This window comes from Tenrec ecaudatus, chromosome 4 (genome assembly GCF_050624435.1).
Source record: "Tenrec ecaudatus isolate mTenEca1 chromosome 4, mTenEca1.hap1, whole genome shotgun sequence".
In the NCBI taxonomy this organism is placed as follows: domain Eukaryota; kingdom Metazoa; phylum Chordata; class Mammalia; order Afrosoricida; family Tenrecidae; genus Tenrec; species Tenrec ecaudatus.
Genome location: NC_134533.1, coordinates 144,192,692 through 144,211,304, shown reverse-complemented (window position 1 = coordinate 144,211,304; position 18,613 = coordinate 144,192,692). Strand labels below are relative to the sequence as shown.

At 35.2% G+C, this 18,613-nt stretch overlaps 1 protein-coding gene across 3 annotated transcripts in view; it reads right to left on the bottom strand.

Moving 5' to 3' along the window:
• STAG1 (STAG1 cohesin complex component) overlaps positions 1 to 18,613 on the bottom strand; it is a 390,900-nt gene that overhangs the window by 190,795 nt on the left and 181,492 nt on the right. The gene's annotated exons all lie outside the window — the stretch shown is intronic.

Genomic DNA, 18,613 nt, shown 5'->3' with positions numbered 1-18,613 from the left:
ACATAAATACTTGAAGATAAAATATGAAAAATAAAGATAATTTTTCACATGCTTAAACATTAAAAAGTTATGTTATCTGCAAGGATTCCAAAATAATCACCTATCATCATATATATCCTATTTTTAAAAAAGTAATTTGAGGGGTCTGGCCTGAAAGGACAGTACTAATAAAGAAAAAGGAAGAACTCTTGAAATTATTGATTTTAACTATGAATAATTCCAGAAAATGAGGTAAAATTACAAAGGTATTATCAAATTATTGACAATTTAAAATTATGTCAAATAAAATGATCTACGAGTGACATCAAAAGATCTCTGGGATATGACTTGAAAATGAAAAGGGGAGGAATATCTGTATTTGATTGCCTATTAAATTGGAAAATTTTGGAAAGACACCTGTAGCTAATAAAATTGGTTATCTCTGGGAAAGACAAATGTGTGGCTAAGATTTAGAGACATGAGAGGATGTTATCTACGATTTATTTTGTATTTTAAAATATCAGCTATCTATATGAATATATTAAGCAACATAATAAATCTCAAAAAATAAAAGGTTAAAACTGTAAGAGACTTCTCTTAAAACTTGCCTTTCTAGCATTTGTGTACGTACTACCTGTATGCACACATAAGACTAAGTAGACCAGGCAAAACTTTCCCAGAAATGCTAATTTTTATGTTTTCAAATGGCTATAAAACATGCTTGCTTTTGCTTTGTCTTGTTTTTTTGTGCATGTTATTATCTCCACAAGTCTGATTAAATAAGATAGGCTGGATGAACAATCTGGAAGAAAAAACAATGGGACCAACAGTTCCGGGGGCACATGGGAGATGGGGAGGTTGGGGGAAGGTAGTGGTGTCAACAAACCCTGGAACAAGGGAACAACAAGTGATCCAAATCGGTGGTGAGGAGGGTATAGGAGGCCTGGCAGGGCATGATGAAGGGTTATGTAACCAAGAGGAATTCTTGAACCCGAAATGAAAACTGAGCATAATAGTAGGACAACAGGAAAGTCAAAGGAAATAGAGGAAAGAGCAAAGAGGCAAAGGGCATTTATACAGGTCTAAATAATGGCCTGTACATATGTAAATGTATTTATATGTGAGGATGGGGAAATAGATTTATGTGAATATACTTATAGCTTTAGTATTAAGGTAGCAGGTAAACATTCGGCCTCCATTCAAGTACTCCCTCAGTTCAAGAATACTTTCTCCTATTAAATTGGCATTCTATGATGCTCACCTTGTGACTCAATCATGGAAGACAAAGCGCGTAAATAAGCAAATGTGGTGACGAAAGCTGATGGTGCCCAGCTACCAAAAGATATAGTGTCTGGGGTCTTAAAGGCTTGAAGGTAAACAAGCAGCCATCTAGCTCAGAAGCAACAAAGCACACATGGAAGAAGCACACCAGCCTGTGCAATCATGAGGTACAGAAGGGATCAGGTATCAGGCATCATCAGAACAAAGAAACATATCATTGTGAATGAGGGGGGTAGTGCTGAGTGGAGACCCAAAGCCCATTTGTAGGCTCCTGGACATCCCGTACAGAAGACCAGTCAGAGTGTGATGTAGCAACGATGAAACATACAACTTTCCTCTAGTTCTTAAATGTTCCTCCCTCCCCCACCACACACCTCACTATAACGATCCCAATTCTACCTTAAAATTTTTAGCTAGACCAGGGGCTTAGGTGGAGAACACATGCTTTGAGAATGATGTGGGCAATGAATGTGTAAATGTGTTTTACACAATTGATGTATGTATAGATTGTAATTAGAGTTGTGTGAGCCCCTAATAAAATGATAAAAGAAAAACTATGAAAGACAGACTTTAAAAGCAACATGAAAATAGAGATGGAGAAAACACTCCCACATAATTAGCTAGAATGACAACAATAAAAGGAGATTTTGTATTTATGGTCACAGCAATCGCAATTTACTCCAGAAGCCTCAGGGAGGAATCCTAGTGTGGCTAACGTATTTGCTCCACCAAGAGACACTGGAACTACATTAGAAAGATAGGTTTCAAATCCACTGCAAAGAACGTTCCTTCAGTCCATGCTATAATTTTTCGTTCCTCTAACAGGGCTTAGCATATGAGACATTGCAAATATGTTTTGATTTGCATGACATTAAAAGAATATTTAGTACTCTACCTGTAGCATATAAAATGCACAGTTAGGTTGAATTTGCCTACTTGGAACATTCATTTTCGGACAGATATCCCTGCCATATTGGAGCCAAGCTAAACATTCTAGTTCCTAAATTGAGCTTCATTAGCACTCCCATCTTAAATTCCAACATCCAGGTTATAGATGAAATATCCATTTGCAGGATCCCCATTTGGATTAAGCCTCAAATGAATCTTATCTAAACATAATCCAGGGATGTTAATAGGATTGCTATCAGACAAAGAGCATTATAAAATCAATTATAGCAGATATAGTTAGATTCAAATGTAACATCTTTTGATTTTATTTCTGTTTTTCATATTATCTGCTTTCTTTATTGACTGAAGTTTTTGTTTTCACATTTTTTGGAGTTCTTATTTTTGTTTTGTGTCATTTTTTATATATGAAATCCTGGATAGGTAAATCTGCAGAGGAAATAACTGGATTAATAATTAACTAGGGACATGGGCATGATGGGGAATAATTAAGAACAATGTGTATAACGAAGGAGAAAATGTTCTGAAATGGATTGTATATCTCTTCTTAATATGACTGATAAGATTAGCGTATATGTGATTTATATGTCAATTGATTTTTTAAATTAAAAAAAAAACTCTTACTTATGCGAGGTCTGTGTTATTTCGATGAAACTGCTATTATTCAGAACATGGCTAATTCCAGCAGTTTTCCTATCACCCCAACTCTAAGTCCTAAAACACACTACTGTCCAAAAATGCCTAGAACCTGCCACAGGGATGGGGTTGTTAGGAAATAAGTAAGCTGCAGTCAGAAAACAAACACACATATATAATGGAGCTTCCACAAATTCTTGGAATAATCCCATCACCCTTTAATTCTATTTCCCTTTCTAAAGATCCTGTGTGGCACACACACACCAGGCCTTTCCCTACTGTAGTCTATGTCAACTAAAGTAAAAATTCTAATCTTCTTTGCATCCTTTTAAATAGGAACAAAAGCAGGTACACAAAAGACTGAAGGCAAGTAGAATTTAGCACCAAAATGGTTTAGCTACATTTAACAACAACAAAAGATTCTTTTAGTTTTATAGAGTTTAAGATATTGTGGTTTACTGAAGGCTGAATACGGTTGAAATACACTAATATTGAATAATTAGCAAAGAGAGTTCCTAATAGTAAATGTAATTGTTACATGCAACAGTCTCCCCCTCCCCAAGGTAGATATAGAGTTTTAATTAAAATAAAATTCAATCTGGTAATGAACCAGAACTAACTCAAGCATGAGACAGTAAATTCTTTTGTTTGATAATCTCAACTTTTTTTTTTTTTTTACTTATTTCAAGATCTGCTACAACCTACCTATTGCCATTGAGTTGATTCTGACTCACAGTGATCCTAATATGGCAGAGTATAATAAGTACCCGGTAAAGTTCCCAAGTCTGTAAATCTTTATGGAAGCAAACTGGCACATCTTCCTCCTGCAATGCCATTAATGGATTTAAACTACCAACCTTTTGGATAGCAATCCAGTGCTTAATCACTCTGCCATCAGGGCTCCTTTTACTACAAAGAGTTCTTCGTGAAATTCAAAGTGTACTTTTGTGAAGTCCCTCTCAGTTTTCTTCTTTGGATGTCACAGAGATTTTATCTATTAATCAGTTATCTAGAATACAAATACTATTGGGTTTTATTTATATAGCTTTCATATGTAGAATTTTTAAAAATCTGGTTGGTTGGATTAGTAAGAATAACAAGATAATTTCCTACAACTATAAGATTCCCACAGTACTTTTAATATACTTTTAAATTTTAGAGTATTTTAAAGAGTTATAGAAAAGTTACAAAGACAGTAGAGTTCCCCTGTAATCAAACAATTTTCTGATACTAATATCTAGTAGCACATTAAATTTCTCACAAATAGTGAACTAATATAGATAAAATAAACCAATATTTATTTTAAAATAAAGTCCTTATTTAAGACTTCCTTAACCCAGACCTACTGCCATCAAGTGGATTCCCGTAGGGTTTTCTGAGGCTGAAAATCTTTCCTGAAGCAGATCACCTCTTCTTCCTACCAGAGTGGTAAGTGGGTCTGACCTGTGGTCCATGAAATTAGAAGTTTAACACTAACTGGACCAATCCACCAGTTGTTCTTGGTTTTTAACTTAAGGTTCTGCTGTTGTCTCCTGGATCCCCTAAGACATTAAGTTTAGTAAACATGCATCCTTAGGTTTTCCTAGAATTAGCAATTTTTCAGATTTTCCTTGTCTTATGTCTGACAGTTTTGCATTGTAGCTAGGTATGTAGGAGAATGACCGAAAATTGAATTTGTCCGGCTATGAATTTTTGAGAGGGAACACCTGAGAAGCTATGTAGCATCCTCATTAGAGCAACAGGACACATGCTACCAGCACGGCCTAAGCACTCTTGATATTAACCTTGACCATAAAGGTGTTAGTTGAATTCCCCCCCTGAAATTATCTTCTTCTTTTTCTCTTTCCAAACTGCATTTTTTTTTAAAGGTAGTCACTCGTGCAGATATAGCTATGCTTCTTGATTTGGAGATGTAGTGTCAACAATATTTTATTCAGTATAGAATTGTCTGTTGTCATTTATTTATAACAGAATGGCCTCATAAATATTCATTTTATAATCTGGGTTATAGCCAATTGTACGTTAATTTACTGCTCATTTTATTCCAGTTTGGGGCATTGAGGGTCACTCTAGCATATTCTATTATTGTGTTTTAAAGTTTGTTTTTCTTTGAGCACTTCCTTACTTTCTGACACAATGACCTACTCAGGATTCATTTCATAAACCCTGCCTTACTGTTAGAATCGACTACTTCTCCAAGGGTCCTGGTCCTTTTATTAAAATCTGTACCTAGTGGTAGGTATACTTTTGTACCTGGAATATCATCTAAGATCCGTCAGGTAACAGAACAAGAAAATGCATATGTATAATAACCTATATTTAGACACATAATTATTTCTATACCCATCTGCAGTACATTCACGGGTTAAACGATAGTTATTATTGGGTACACACAGGTTATTCATAAAGAGTAATCGCCATATGAATCGCTTTAAACCAATCCAGCACATACTAGATGTTCCCAAAATATTAGCATACTATAAATCAATGTTAACTCTCTAACTAAGAGTATCACAATAATTAACAGTCAATATTTATTCACACTTCACTGAGTGGACCTTCTTAGATGTGAACAGGTGTATGTCCTGGTTTAGGTGCAAGGTTCACATTGCCAGGTAAACTACAGACTCGACTAAGCTTGCTTGCTCTTTCTGTGGGCACAATTTGTACAGTCTCCCAACACCTCTCTGGCCAGAGCAAGCTTTGCACATTTGGATGGAAGACACACCTCAGGTGGGGTTTCTGCTAATGACTCTGGGCCTCTAGTTCTTAGCAGGAGTTTCTGCCATGCAGGTGCTGAACCACCATAATCTGGTGCTGCCACAACCATGAACGTATTACACTGCTTGGGCTACTTTGCTGCTCAGCAGACACAGGCTTCTGCTGCAATTTCTCTTGGTCCTACTTAGGGTGACCAGACATCCTGATTTTTAACAAATTTCCCCGCATCCTGCGGCATTTTTAAAAAGTTCTGATTTTTTGAAAGAATGCACGACAAGCTAGGGTATACGGTTTTTGGCTGCCATGTGGCTATTTCACCAGGATATGAGTTTTATGAATGGTGTCCTGCTTTACCAATGTTAAAATTTGGTCACCTACACAGTACTGTGCGCCTGTCCCTTCGAATAAATTTCCAATATTACTACCGGGCTAATACCTACAATCTACAAAAGGACTAAAGTGGGTGTTTTCTTGCAGTTCACCCATCCTCTGACAGCAGAATGTTCATTCTCTCCAAACCTGGAAAGCAGTGAGTCTCTTATCTTGAAAGGGTTCTATTGGTCTCCACTCCTCAGGCTTCGTCATCATTAGGCAATCAGGTAATCCCTTTTAGTTAAGTAAGTGCACAGTGATTGACCTCAAGTATGGTCCTTAGAACTAGGCCGAAAAGGCCAAATCATCTACTGCAAAGGGGTTCCATACCTTCTAATAACCATCTTTACCTATCATAAGTATAACATAAATTATACCAACATCTTCAACTCCATTACCATAAAGAGTATTCTAGAACCTCCTCTTGCTTTTCTGTAAACTTTCATTACAAGAGCGAGAAATCAGGATGCCCCAAATGTCATTACTTGTTAATTCCAATACACATTTATAGTAATTTTAGAATTGGTATCCACACCCGATGAGAAATACTTTTATTACCTAAATGTTTTTTATGTAGTTCCTTTGTAGTCCTTGACCCTTTTGTCTAACGGCCTCTACTTACTTATACTTAGAGTCAGTATCTTCCCTACTCACATCATTGAGATTTAATATACTTTTAACAGCCAGTTTCTTTTATTGGTCTACATTCTATTCTGAGGTCACTTAATCTTCTAGGTGATTTTTTAAAATTTGCATACAGTAAGGGTCACTCTATACTGCAGAGTTCTAAGGGTTTTGACAACTACATAATGTTCTGTATTCAGTATTAAAATATAATAGAGTAATTTTACTAGCCTAAAACATACCCTGTGCTTCAGCTACACAATTATCTACCTTTCTCAAAGCCCTGAAGGGAAGGTTGGAAATGACACTCATCTATTTATCATCTTGGTTTTGCTCTTTCCCTGAATATTATACGAACTGGAACTACATATTATTCCATCTTTTAAGATGGGCTTCTTTCACTCAACATTATCCAATTTATTTCCTTTCAGGCTTGTTTTTCTCCAGGTTCTAATTTTTACATAGGCTTTGGAGGAGGTTGTGGGTCTAAATTGGGGTTGGTACAGTCCTTTTGGGTTTCAAATGACTGGTTCCTAACCACCTTGCTGTGAATGGCACAACTCACACAATAACGTAGCTTCACGTACAGATTGGGAAACGTTTATGTGTCGAGGACAGTTGCTTGGGGAATGATGTGATGACTGTGGCTTCCACTGTTTCTATTACCAACTTCTTACTGGCCTTGTCTTTGGGCATGCAGCAGGCACAGTTCAGGCATGGCTGCAGTCTTTTTCAGCAAGACTATTGTTATGCCTTTTTTTGGGGTAATCTCAGAGCTCACCTGTTTCTGTGTGACTTTATTACCTTAATTTCATATTACTGAATTGCATTGCACTTACAGAGATGTACCACTGCTGATCCATTCACCTACTAAAGAATATTTTTGTTACTTCCAGTTTGGGGATATTATGAATGTTATGAACATACACATGACTTGTTTTTGTGTAGACAAAAATTTAAAATTTTTAGGGTAAATACCCCTCAAAGAACAGTTGCTGGATTGTATGGCAAGACTACAATAAGCTTTGCACAACACTAGCAAACTGTATTTCAAGTAGCTGTACCATTTTGCATTCCCACCAGCAATAATTTCTTGCTGTTTCACATCCTCAACCGTAATCGGTACTGTCTGTCTTTGGGAATTTAGCCATTATAAATAATATGAAATGGTTTATCACTGGTGTCTTAGATTGCAAAGACAAATTATGTGCATCTTTTCATGTACTCATTTGCCATAGGTATATCTTTTTTGGTGAAACATCTCTTTGTACATTATGCCAAATTTTTTTGTCTTTTGTGAAAATATAAACGACAATTTGACAATTCACTATTTTCCACATTTACAATTCAGTGACATCAACTATACTCAAGCTGTACCTTTCCCATTTTAATTGATTTATTTCTTTATTTTAAGAGTTCTTTTAAGATAAGGATATACAGACTTTATCAATGTTTGGCATATTTCCCCTACTCTGATTGTCTTTTCATTATCATAACTTCTTTTCAAAGATCAGAACATTTTAAAGTTTATAATTATTTATCTTTAATTTATGGGAAATATAAATGATTACTTTTCTCCACCACCCCCCCCTTTCATGGACCATTCTTCTGATTTTGTACCTAAATCCAAGATCATGTGGAAATTTTCTAAAATATTTTAGTTTTACATTTTACAGTTAGGTCTATGATGTATTTTTAAATTATTTTTATGTCAGGTGTGTGCCAATGTTTAGGTTCTTTTTATTTGGCATACAGATACCCAATTATTCCATTTACTGAAAAGATTATCATTCCTATCTAAAATATGTACTATCATGTGCATTTTTAAAAATCACCTTAATATGTTTGCATGGGCCCCTACAGTATTTTCAAATAATAATTTGGTTGCATCAGGTTTATGTATCAAAGAGGTTCATAATGTTTATGGAAGCATAAACTTCAAAGGTAAAAAAATCTTCCACAAGTTTTTTGAAGCTTCCTTGTAATCCAAGGGTGGGGGGGGGAATACTGTATAGTCTCTTTTATTTTAATAATGTTCACCCTATTCTCTGTATGTCCAACAATTTTATCTAAATTAAAACTCATCAATATTATCATTTTTATTGGAATATAGCTAAAATACTAGATAGTGGCACGTGCCTGCTAATCAAAAGGCTGGTAATTCAAACCCACCAGGGGCTATGCCGGAAAAGCCTTATTGCAGTCTATTTCTGTAAAGATTTATAGTCCTCCCAAAAAGAGAGAAAGATTCATAGCCCTGGAAACTGGCAGTCCTGAGTCCAATAAGGTTGTGATGAGTTGGAATCATCTTGGAGGAAATTAATTTTTATACCTAAAGTAGTACCTATATGTTTATATGTTCATGGAAAGTCTTAAAGAGGATTACTTATGTTTTTGAAATATAATTGATGAAAGTAGAAATTATAACAATAGCAAAAATAAATACATAAATTATGCCAAAGGCATGGAAGTTAAAAAATGACTTATCTATTTATAAAACACCCCCAAAATTCAAAGGGTTTCCTTTAGGAGTGGCATATTCTCACTCTCTCTCACACACACACACTCCAATAATTTTTGGATCTGGAGGCACAGGGAATCTAGGACAGACGAACCCCTCAACACCAGCGGTGGGAATGGCGACATCAGGAGGGAAGGGGGTGTAGAAAGGGAGAACCGATCTTGGAGATCTATGTGTAACCTCCTCTCTGGGAGATGGGCAATGGGGAGACGGGTGAGGGGAGATGCCGGGGACTGTAAAATAAGATATAATAATTATTTATAAACTATCAAGGGACCAGGGGTGGGATCAGGGAGGGAGGGAGATGGGGGGAAAAAGGGGAAACCGAGCTGATTCCAGGAACCCAAGTGGAAGGAGAATTATGAGAATGACGAATGCAACGAATGTATAAGGGTGCTTTGCTCAATTGATGTATGTACAGACTGTGATAAGAGCCCTATGAGCCCCAATAAAAAGATTTTAAAAAAAAGAAAAATATAGACTCTGGAAGGAATAGTATTAACAGTATTTTAAATGATATCAGTATAATTAAATTTTGTCTTTTTAAAATCTTAAAAAAAGATAATTTGAAATTGATACAGATAAATTCTAACTATAATAAGGCATTACTGATGAACCCTTTTTCCTGAAATGATAAAAATAATATAAAAAACATTTGAAAGCATAGAAAACACTATTAAGGTAATAAAGAATTACCAGGATAAAATGAGATAAATGCTAAGTATAAGGAAAAACCTAAAACATAGAAGAAATAGTGGCAGTTACATAATCTCCTATCAAGTTGTGAAGGGGTAGAGTCTAGTCTGTCAATCAAGCCATAGACAATGAAGCCTCTGTGTGGGTATGGCCTTCTTCTGAGAATTCTGGGAACTCCTATATTCCTCCCTGGAGGTGCGAGACTCTGCTTGATCTCCCTGCTGAGAAGCCACATGGAGCTACACTAATGCAGCCAGAGTCCTTGAGCTGAAGGAGATCCACACCAGCGCTGAGATGCTTCCACCACCACTTGATCCATAAGCCTTTCCACCCAATGGTATGTCATCTTCCGGCATTTGGTGTCATTGTATGGTTGCGTTGAGTTTAATGAGGAATCCATGGACTAGTATCAACATATGGAGTAATATCAGACTTACAGACTTGATCCAGACTGGGCCAGGATGTTTTCTTAATGTCCAATTGCTCTTTGACATAAAGTTTTCTTTTACACACGAGTTTCTCTGGATTTGTTTCTCTAATCAACCTTTGGTGACTGGAGCAGCGTGCAGTTCTCTGCCTCAACTTATGTGGGACAAGTCAACCCATGGATCCAATAGCTAAAACCTCGAGGTTCCTTCGCCACCCTGCTGGTGTGTACATCACTTGGGCTTGAGGCTGGTGGATCCTGCTGTCGTGCATTGCTTGCATTCGATATTCCATCTAAGACTGCTTCACTAAGCAACTGAGCTGCTGACTGTTGAAGACCTGCCATGCTGTTTGCAGTCCTTTAGGTGGACTCTGCCTACATTGCCCGTGGGAGGACTCAGCTGTTTGATTCCTTGACCTTGGACTGGGCAGCACTTATAAGTTGAAGGGGCTCCAATAATATTAACTGTTCCATGGAAGTGAATTGAACTGAATGATCCTTCTGTACTCTGTGGACTAATTAGCTGTTATATTTCTTGGTGTAGTATGAATCAATCTCTATCTCTCTCTCTCCTGGTTTTGTTTCTGTAGAGAATCCTGCCTAACACAAATACTGAAATCACTTTTCTCTGCTGACACTGGCTAAGTGCTTAGATAAAGGGTCTAAAAGAAACTCACTGTTGCAGCAATTATGCAATACTGCTTGATGTGACTGAACTATGGAATATGATTATCTGCATTAACGCCGAATAAAATGGTTTTGAAAGAAATAAAATATAAAAAATTAATTATTTTTTTAAAAAAGAAAATAAACAACGATGACCCAAATTAGAGCAGCCAATCCACAGAGAGGACCACATAGCCGGCCCCATATTGAGACATGATGCCCCTTACTGACCCATGGCCCTGCGGGGGACAGCACCGGAGACACAGTGTGGGAATTGCACCTGATCTGATCCCGCCACACCGAGGCAAAGCACTGGGAAAGTGCAGCGGAACAGCAAGGGAATGGAGTGGCAAGGTACCCAGCGAATGCTGACGGTGGACTTTGGGGCCAGGGCGTGGTGCCCCAACAGACTGGACTGCAAAACACTCCTAAAGGCCAACAAACAGATCCTTGAACTAAAAAAAAAGAAGGAAAAAATTCTTTTAAACCGGAGTTCAAAAGATTAGTTACATCCTTAGGCTAATACTAAATCAGAATTTAATACACTCTACAATCTCGATATTCTAGAGACTGAAAGAAAAGTTCTTATTGTTTAACTTAAATTTATATAAACTGGTAAGAAATCCCAAAGTCAACATTTAGTTGCAACTGATTCTTGAACTGGTAAAGTTCTTCAACTGGTAAAGGTTGCAGGCAAACGCTAAAGATTCTTTAATATATTGTTATGATAGGGGTGGGAGACTAGTTGGAGTTTAAAACGAAAAGTAAATGAGACTCTCCCAGCAAGTCATTCCTGGTGACAAGGCACATAAAGCTATAGTGCTGGCAGCCAAAGCCTTGGCGCTGGAGGAGCCACATGGAGACCCATGCCAGCATTGTGATGCTTCCACCACCACTGGATCCTCAGGACTTTCCACCCACTGCCCTGTAATCTTCCTGCACTCGGTGTCATTGAATGTGTTGCATGAGTCTGAAGAAGAATTTACAGACTGTTATTGGACATATTGGCTAATATCAGACTTAAGGACTTGATCTGGACTCAGCTGGGATGTTTTCTTAATACAATTACTCTTTCATATAAAGCTCTTTCTTATACACACAGACACACACACAGACACACACACACAAATGAAAAGTAACTGAACAGGCAAGAAAAGTGGCAAATGCAGAGCAAATAAAATCAAGATCATCAAAACAAACTCAAAAAGTAAAAATATTATAATAGATCCAGATCGCAAAATAAATCTACTTACCATATTTTTTAAAAAGTGGCTACTGATAGGAAAAATTTCTTTGAAACAAACCAAGTACCTAGAATTTCTACAAGTATGAATAATCAGCACCTGAAATAAGAAAGTTTAAGAAATTTGTATATAACCAAGAAAAAAATTAAATGGAAAGATAGAAGAAAAAATATACTCAGGAACTGAAAACAATGGAAAAGTACATAGCAGTTAATATACAAAATTTAAGCAAAGTTTCTGAGGGAAAAGATAAAAGAAAGGGAAGAAGCGATATCCAAAGATATAATAGTTGAGTATTTTTTGAACTGATAAAAGGCACCAATTAAAAGGATGTTCAATACCTTAAACATAAAAGCGAACTTGCAGAAGAAAATCTTTAAAATTTGAGAAGAATAAGTATTAACAAAAAATTGGGGGGAAATGGCTTCAAATTCACAATAATTAAATAAGCGATAAGGCAGTGAGATATCTTCAATGTGCTACAAAAAATTACTGCCATTATTAAGTTATCTATACAAAAATATATTTTAAGAATTAAAGGCAAAAAAAGAACTAAGGCAAAATAAAAATTTCAAAGAAAGAGTCCTTCATTAATGACACAAAATAATTTTAAATGTATTAATTTGATCCCACACATGTGACAGGAAAAAAAAATACAAAAACCTATACATGGTAAAAAGTAAAAGAGTTTTAATTGTTAACAATAATTTGTGGGAAAACTAAGTAGATTTAAATTACAGGATAGCCACGAAGTAAATTGAAATGTTCTGTCCCAGGCGAAGGAATTCTGGTAGCACAGTGGTCATGCATTGGGCTGTGATCAGCAAGGTCAGAAGTTTAAAATCATTAGCCACATCTAAGGAAATAGGCCAGTTCTACTCCCATAAAGAGTTAATCTTGGAAAATTACAGGGGAAGTTATACCCTATCTAATATGGTCACTAAAAGTTGGCATTGACTCAATCGCAGTACTTTTGTTTTTTTAATCATTTTATTGGGGGCTCGTACAACTCTTACCAGAATCCATACATACATCCATGTGTCAAGGACATCTGTAGTCATCATCAATCTAAAAACATTTGCTTTCTACTTGAGCCCTTGGCAATAGTTATAGGATTTTCTGTTTGTTTGTTTGATTTGGTAAAGGTGGTAATTATCTTTAGCTTTTAAGAGGGTAGATAAGGTTTTGATAATTTCTAAGGAAAATATTAAATGGGAAGAATCAAAACTATCCCAAGAAATAAGGGGTTGTTAAAGAAACTATTTTGGATAGAAGAAAGGAAAAGGTATTAAAATAGGCAGTAAGAAGAACAAGTATTGATTCATTATAAACCTAAATATTCAGTAACTATAATAAACCCCCAAAAGGTAAATGGTACAGTTAAAACACAAAAATTTTTCAGTGAATTAAATTAGAAAATACAACTATATTTGTTTTTAAAAGATATCTACTAGAACAATCAAAGCATAAGAATTGAAATGGTAGGCCTTGAAAAACTAAGGTTAGTGCACATCCAAATAAAATTAACTTAAAGTATTGGCAGAGATAAGGAGAATGTAATAAACTTGTTAATGCATGATGCACATGGCTTTTTATAAAAATAAATGACATATTTGCAAATATGGTTACTTGACAATAAACAAAAAAGGATTGAAACCATACTGGCCATTTTCTCAAGTCTCAAATGCAATTAAGTCAAAATATATATCAATACACAAAGTTAATAAAAAATTTTCACATATGGAGATTTAAAAATGATACTTACTCAACACAAATGTCAACATTGTTAAGGCATAGAAGTAACCCTTATCTACAGATTCAATAGAATTGCATTTAAAATTCAAATAATTTTTTGATGGAGCTAGACAAACTAACTCTAAAATAAATGAAAACACAAAAAGGAAAAAAAACAAAACAACAAAAAAAAAAATAGAAAAGGCTATATTTCTAGTCAAGAACCAAAATAATGTACTAGAATAGAATCCAGAAAAAAACTGTTCCATAAATGGATGCTTAATACATGTTATTGATTACATCACGCAGCAGTGAAACAAGAATAATTTAATGGTGTTGGAATAAACTGAGAAGAAAAATTGGACCCTAATATTGCAACACTTTGCAAAATCTGATTCTAGATGATGAAAGGGCCTGAATTTCAAAAAACTATAAATCTTTTAACATCACACATCTTTACAATTAGAAGTTAGAGAATTTCTTAAACAAGGCATGAAATCTCATAAACAGTAACAGAATCAATTGTACTAAAAAGTTTACTTCATTCCCACATTCAGTAAAAATTCATAGGTGATGAGAATAAATGGAGAACAAAATAGACAAAGCTCACTGCCCACAAGGAATAGTTTATCTAATGGTAAGTAAAAAGGGGAAAGAAACAAGATGTAAAAAAAAACTTTCCCAATACATGTACTCCATAATAAATTCATTTAAAACACTAACTCCTTCATATCAACAAAGAAATGAAAATCTAGTAGAGAAATTAGTAGAAATTAAGCAAGCTGTATTTTTAAAATATTCAGAAAAATAATTAAAACAATGACATCTACCAAACTATGTAAAATTTTAAAAGTTGACAATACTATACACAACCAATTTGAAGCCATCAAATTTTTCAACATTAGTTAATCAGAGTTTAAAAATTATAACTACTTCAGAAAACAGTTTTGATATTATCTAGAAATTCTGATATGCATCTCTTAGGATTCCCTTCTTGGTACATATTTTAGAAGATCCTTTCCACAAGAGCAAAAATTTCCATACAACAGAGAGTAAATAGTAGCATTATCCACTTTTCATTCTGCAAATCTGGAAAACCACCATACTTCCTTTAAGAAAAAGTAACAATACATTCATTTGCTGAAATATTTTCTTTGAGTTTTCAAACCAGTTGAATACACCTAGCCTCGAGGTGACCTCATGTGTATCAGAAGGAGTGTGCTCCAAAGGGTTTCAATGGCTGACTTGGAGGAAGAAGACTGTCAAACTTGCCAACTTGTCATAGTGTTGTGGCCTGCATATTTATGGAATGCTGGAAGCTATGTCATTGGTATTTAAAGTAACAGCAAGGTTCTCATAGGTGCATGTGTGTCAGTGGAACACACAGACTCAGACAGACTAGGCAGTACATCTACAAGACAAGACAAAAACTTACTTCTGAAGAAAATGGCCAGTAAAAATCTTATGGATAATATGAACATTGTCTGATACTGTTACTGAAGATGAGCCAGCCCTTTATGTTGGAAAAACTAAAAACACTGCTACTGAGTCGAGATTAGCATAGCAACCCTTTAGCGCAAAGTAGAACTAACTACTTCTGTGAGTTTTCTTTTCTTTTTTCCCCCTGTAGGTTGTTTCCAAGACCCTTTATAGAAGTAGAAAGTGCCATCTTTTCCCCACAAAGTGGCTGGTGGTTTAAAACTGCTGACCTTGTTCTGCAGCACAACTCATAACCAGGGTTTGACAATACAACCTGTGGAACTACTCCATCCTTAAAAATATGGATGGAGTAAAATTATCTGGATCTTCATTTGTGGACATGGTCTGACTCAAAATGAGAATAGCTACAAATATCCATCAAAATCAGAATATGGAATGTACTAAGTAAGAATAGAAGGAAATAAGGAACAAGTTAGGAAAACTTGGAAGTTATTTAAAATAAAATGAAAAACACATAGCCCGATATCCTAGGTTTAGTGAGCTGAAATGTGCATATTTTGGACATTTGGAATCAGAGAATCATATGGTCTACAATGCAGAGAATGAAAAATAGAAGAGGAAATGACATAGCATTCCTCATTCAAAATAAAAAATTTCAGAAACTGGCTTGAAATATAATACTATTAATGATAAGAGAATATTCACATGCACTCAAATAAGGCCAATTAATACTATTATTCAAGAAATACTATTATTCAAATTTGTATACCAATCAATAATCCCAAAGATGAAAAAAATTAAAGATTTTTACTAACTTCTATATTCTAAAACTCGTCAAACACAGAAAAATACACTTGTGGTTATTTGAAAATTGGGAACAAAGCAGAAGGATCAATAACTGAAAATACAAATAATGCAGATTACATGATATAACACTGTAAGGCCAACAGTTTAATCATTGTAAATATCAGTTTCTAACAAAATAAATTACAACTATAAATAAAGATCTTATAAAAAGGAATCAAATCAACTACATCTATATATAAAGAAACCGTGGAGAAACTCAATAATCATCTGACTGAACAAGAACAAGTGCCAAAATTGGAAAACATAGTTTAAGGTGGAAAATATTAAAATAAGTCAGTGAAAGCCAAAGTACAACTGGGAGTGTATCTCAATGGATATACAGACTAACTCAAGATCAGATCTAACATGATATCCATGAATATAGGAAAGTAGACAAGAGGAAAGTGATGAAAACGTCTTTGCAATAACCTAGTTCCCTTGAGGGAATTTATCTGGTAGGCTTGAGGGCTCAAGAACTCGAGGCAAAAATAGAAAAGGAGGAAAACAGAGTGGAAGTGGAAGAAGGATGCTACTTTGTAGGCTGTATGAATTGCTGAATGTAAAGCCAATTGTGTAAATTTTTACCCAAATCACAACCAATAAGCTTTAAATAGGAAAAAGAATAGATGTGATAGACTGACAACTAATGACGTAAGACTTGTTAAGTTGTGAGATGACATCAAGGAAACCATACATGAAGAAGTTAAATGTCATAATAAAAGAGAAAACCATGTCAGAGGGGACTCTAAAACTTGCTTTAATGTAAAAGAAGAAAAAAAAAATCAAGAAAAGAACCAAACAGAAGATTTTAAAGGTGTCTGGAGAAGACAGAATTAAAATTAAATGTGCGAAGACCTGGAGTTGGTAAGCCAAAAGAAATTTTCTGGCAGTTCTCAAACTGAAAAGCACACTGGAACTTGAGTTGCAATGTGGGAGGACTGTCTGAGCCCAACCACAAAGAGGAAGCAGCAAAAGCAGATAAAAGGAGCACACAGAATCTCTGTGCCAAAAGGAGCTCCCAGGTATTCAATAATTTCAGGAGGGAGGATACATAGATACACCGTATAGACTCACGTATAAGCCGAGCTTTTCAGCACATTTTTAACAAAATTTTTGCGGTAAAACTAAAGTTCCTTGGCTGATTTTTGGATCAGCTTATACTCGAGCATACACGGTAATCAAGAAAAAATAGTACTGAAGGAAGAAGTTCAAGTTACATCAAAGTCATGGGTGACCAACAATCCTCTAGAAATTGGCAAACTATCTATGGAGATGTTTCAAAAAATGAATGCAATCCTTAAAGTGTATACTCATTAATGTGAAGAATAATGGTCTCAATTTAGAAACCATTCAAGAACAGAATCGACACATTGAATAATAATAATTAAAGAACAGGTAGGTTGTGAACTGTCATGACGGATATCATACATCAAAAACCAAAAGGTAATTATGGACATGTTTCAAATAGTCACTAAATAATAAAACAAATGATGCAGTGAAAGAGATTATAAAAAATTTAAACAGCAATCAGGGAAGACAAAGTATTATAATGAAATGTCCAAGGAACTGGAATTAAAAAAACCAACAAGGAAGCAGAAGAAGGCTCAGTACTTTTCAGGCTGAAAGAACTGCAGGAAAAAATTCAAGCACTGAGTTGCAATATTGAAAGATTCTATGAACAAAATAATGAATGATGTAGTTAATATCTAAAGAGGAGGGAATACACAGTCAATGTATTAGAAGGAATTGGTTGACAGTTCGACAATTTTTAAAAGTAGCACATGATCAAGAACCAACGGTATTGACAGGAGAAGTCAAGCTGTATGGAGTGATTTAAGAAAAACTAAGGCTCCAGGAATTGATGGAAACCAACATACATTTCAACAAGTAGATACAACAATGAATGTACTCATTTGTCTATGCTTAGAAATTAGGAAGACCGCCAATTGACATCTAACTTGAAGAGATCCAATTTGTACCCATTCCACAGAAAAGTTATCCAATAGAATGCTGAAACTATCAAATAGTATCATTAATACCATAAGCAAATAATATTTTGGAGAATATTTTTAAATGGTTATAGCTGGAAGCTGCCAAAAATTAAAGTTAGATTCAAAAGAGGACCTGGACGGCGGAATTATCAGTGCTAATGCCAGATAAATGTTGCTGAACGCAGAAAACTCCAGAAGGATGTTTGTTTACCTGTTATTTACTGACAGTGCAAAGACATTCAACCATATGAATCACAACAAATTATTGCTAACACTGAGAAGAGAATTCCAGAACAGTTAATTAGACACATAAAGAATCTATTCACAGACTAAGCAAGTCATTTACGAGTGACTGCATTAGCGTGACTACACAATTTACAATCAGAAAAAGAATTGTGAGCTCTGCCTGTCTCATCAGTAAACTTGGGCATTGCATTTTAAAATTAGCTTTTAATCATTTTATCCAAATAAAAATGAAAAAATCTAAAAGGAGGTGCTGCAGGAGCGCAGACTCTGGAAGCTGGTTTTC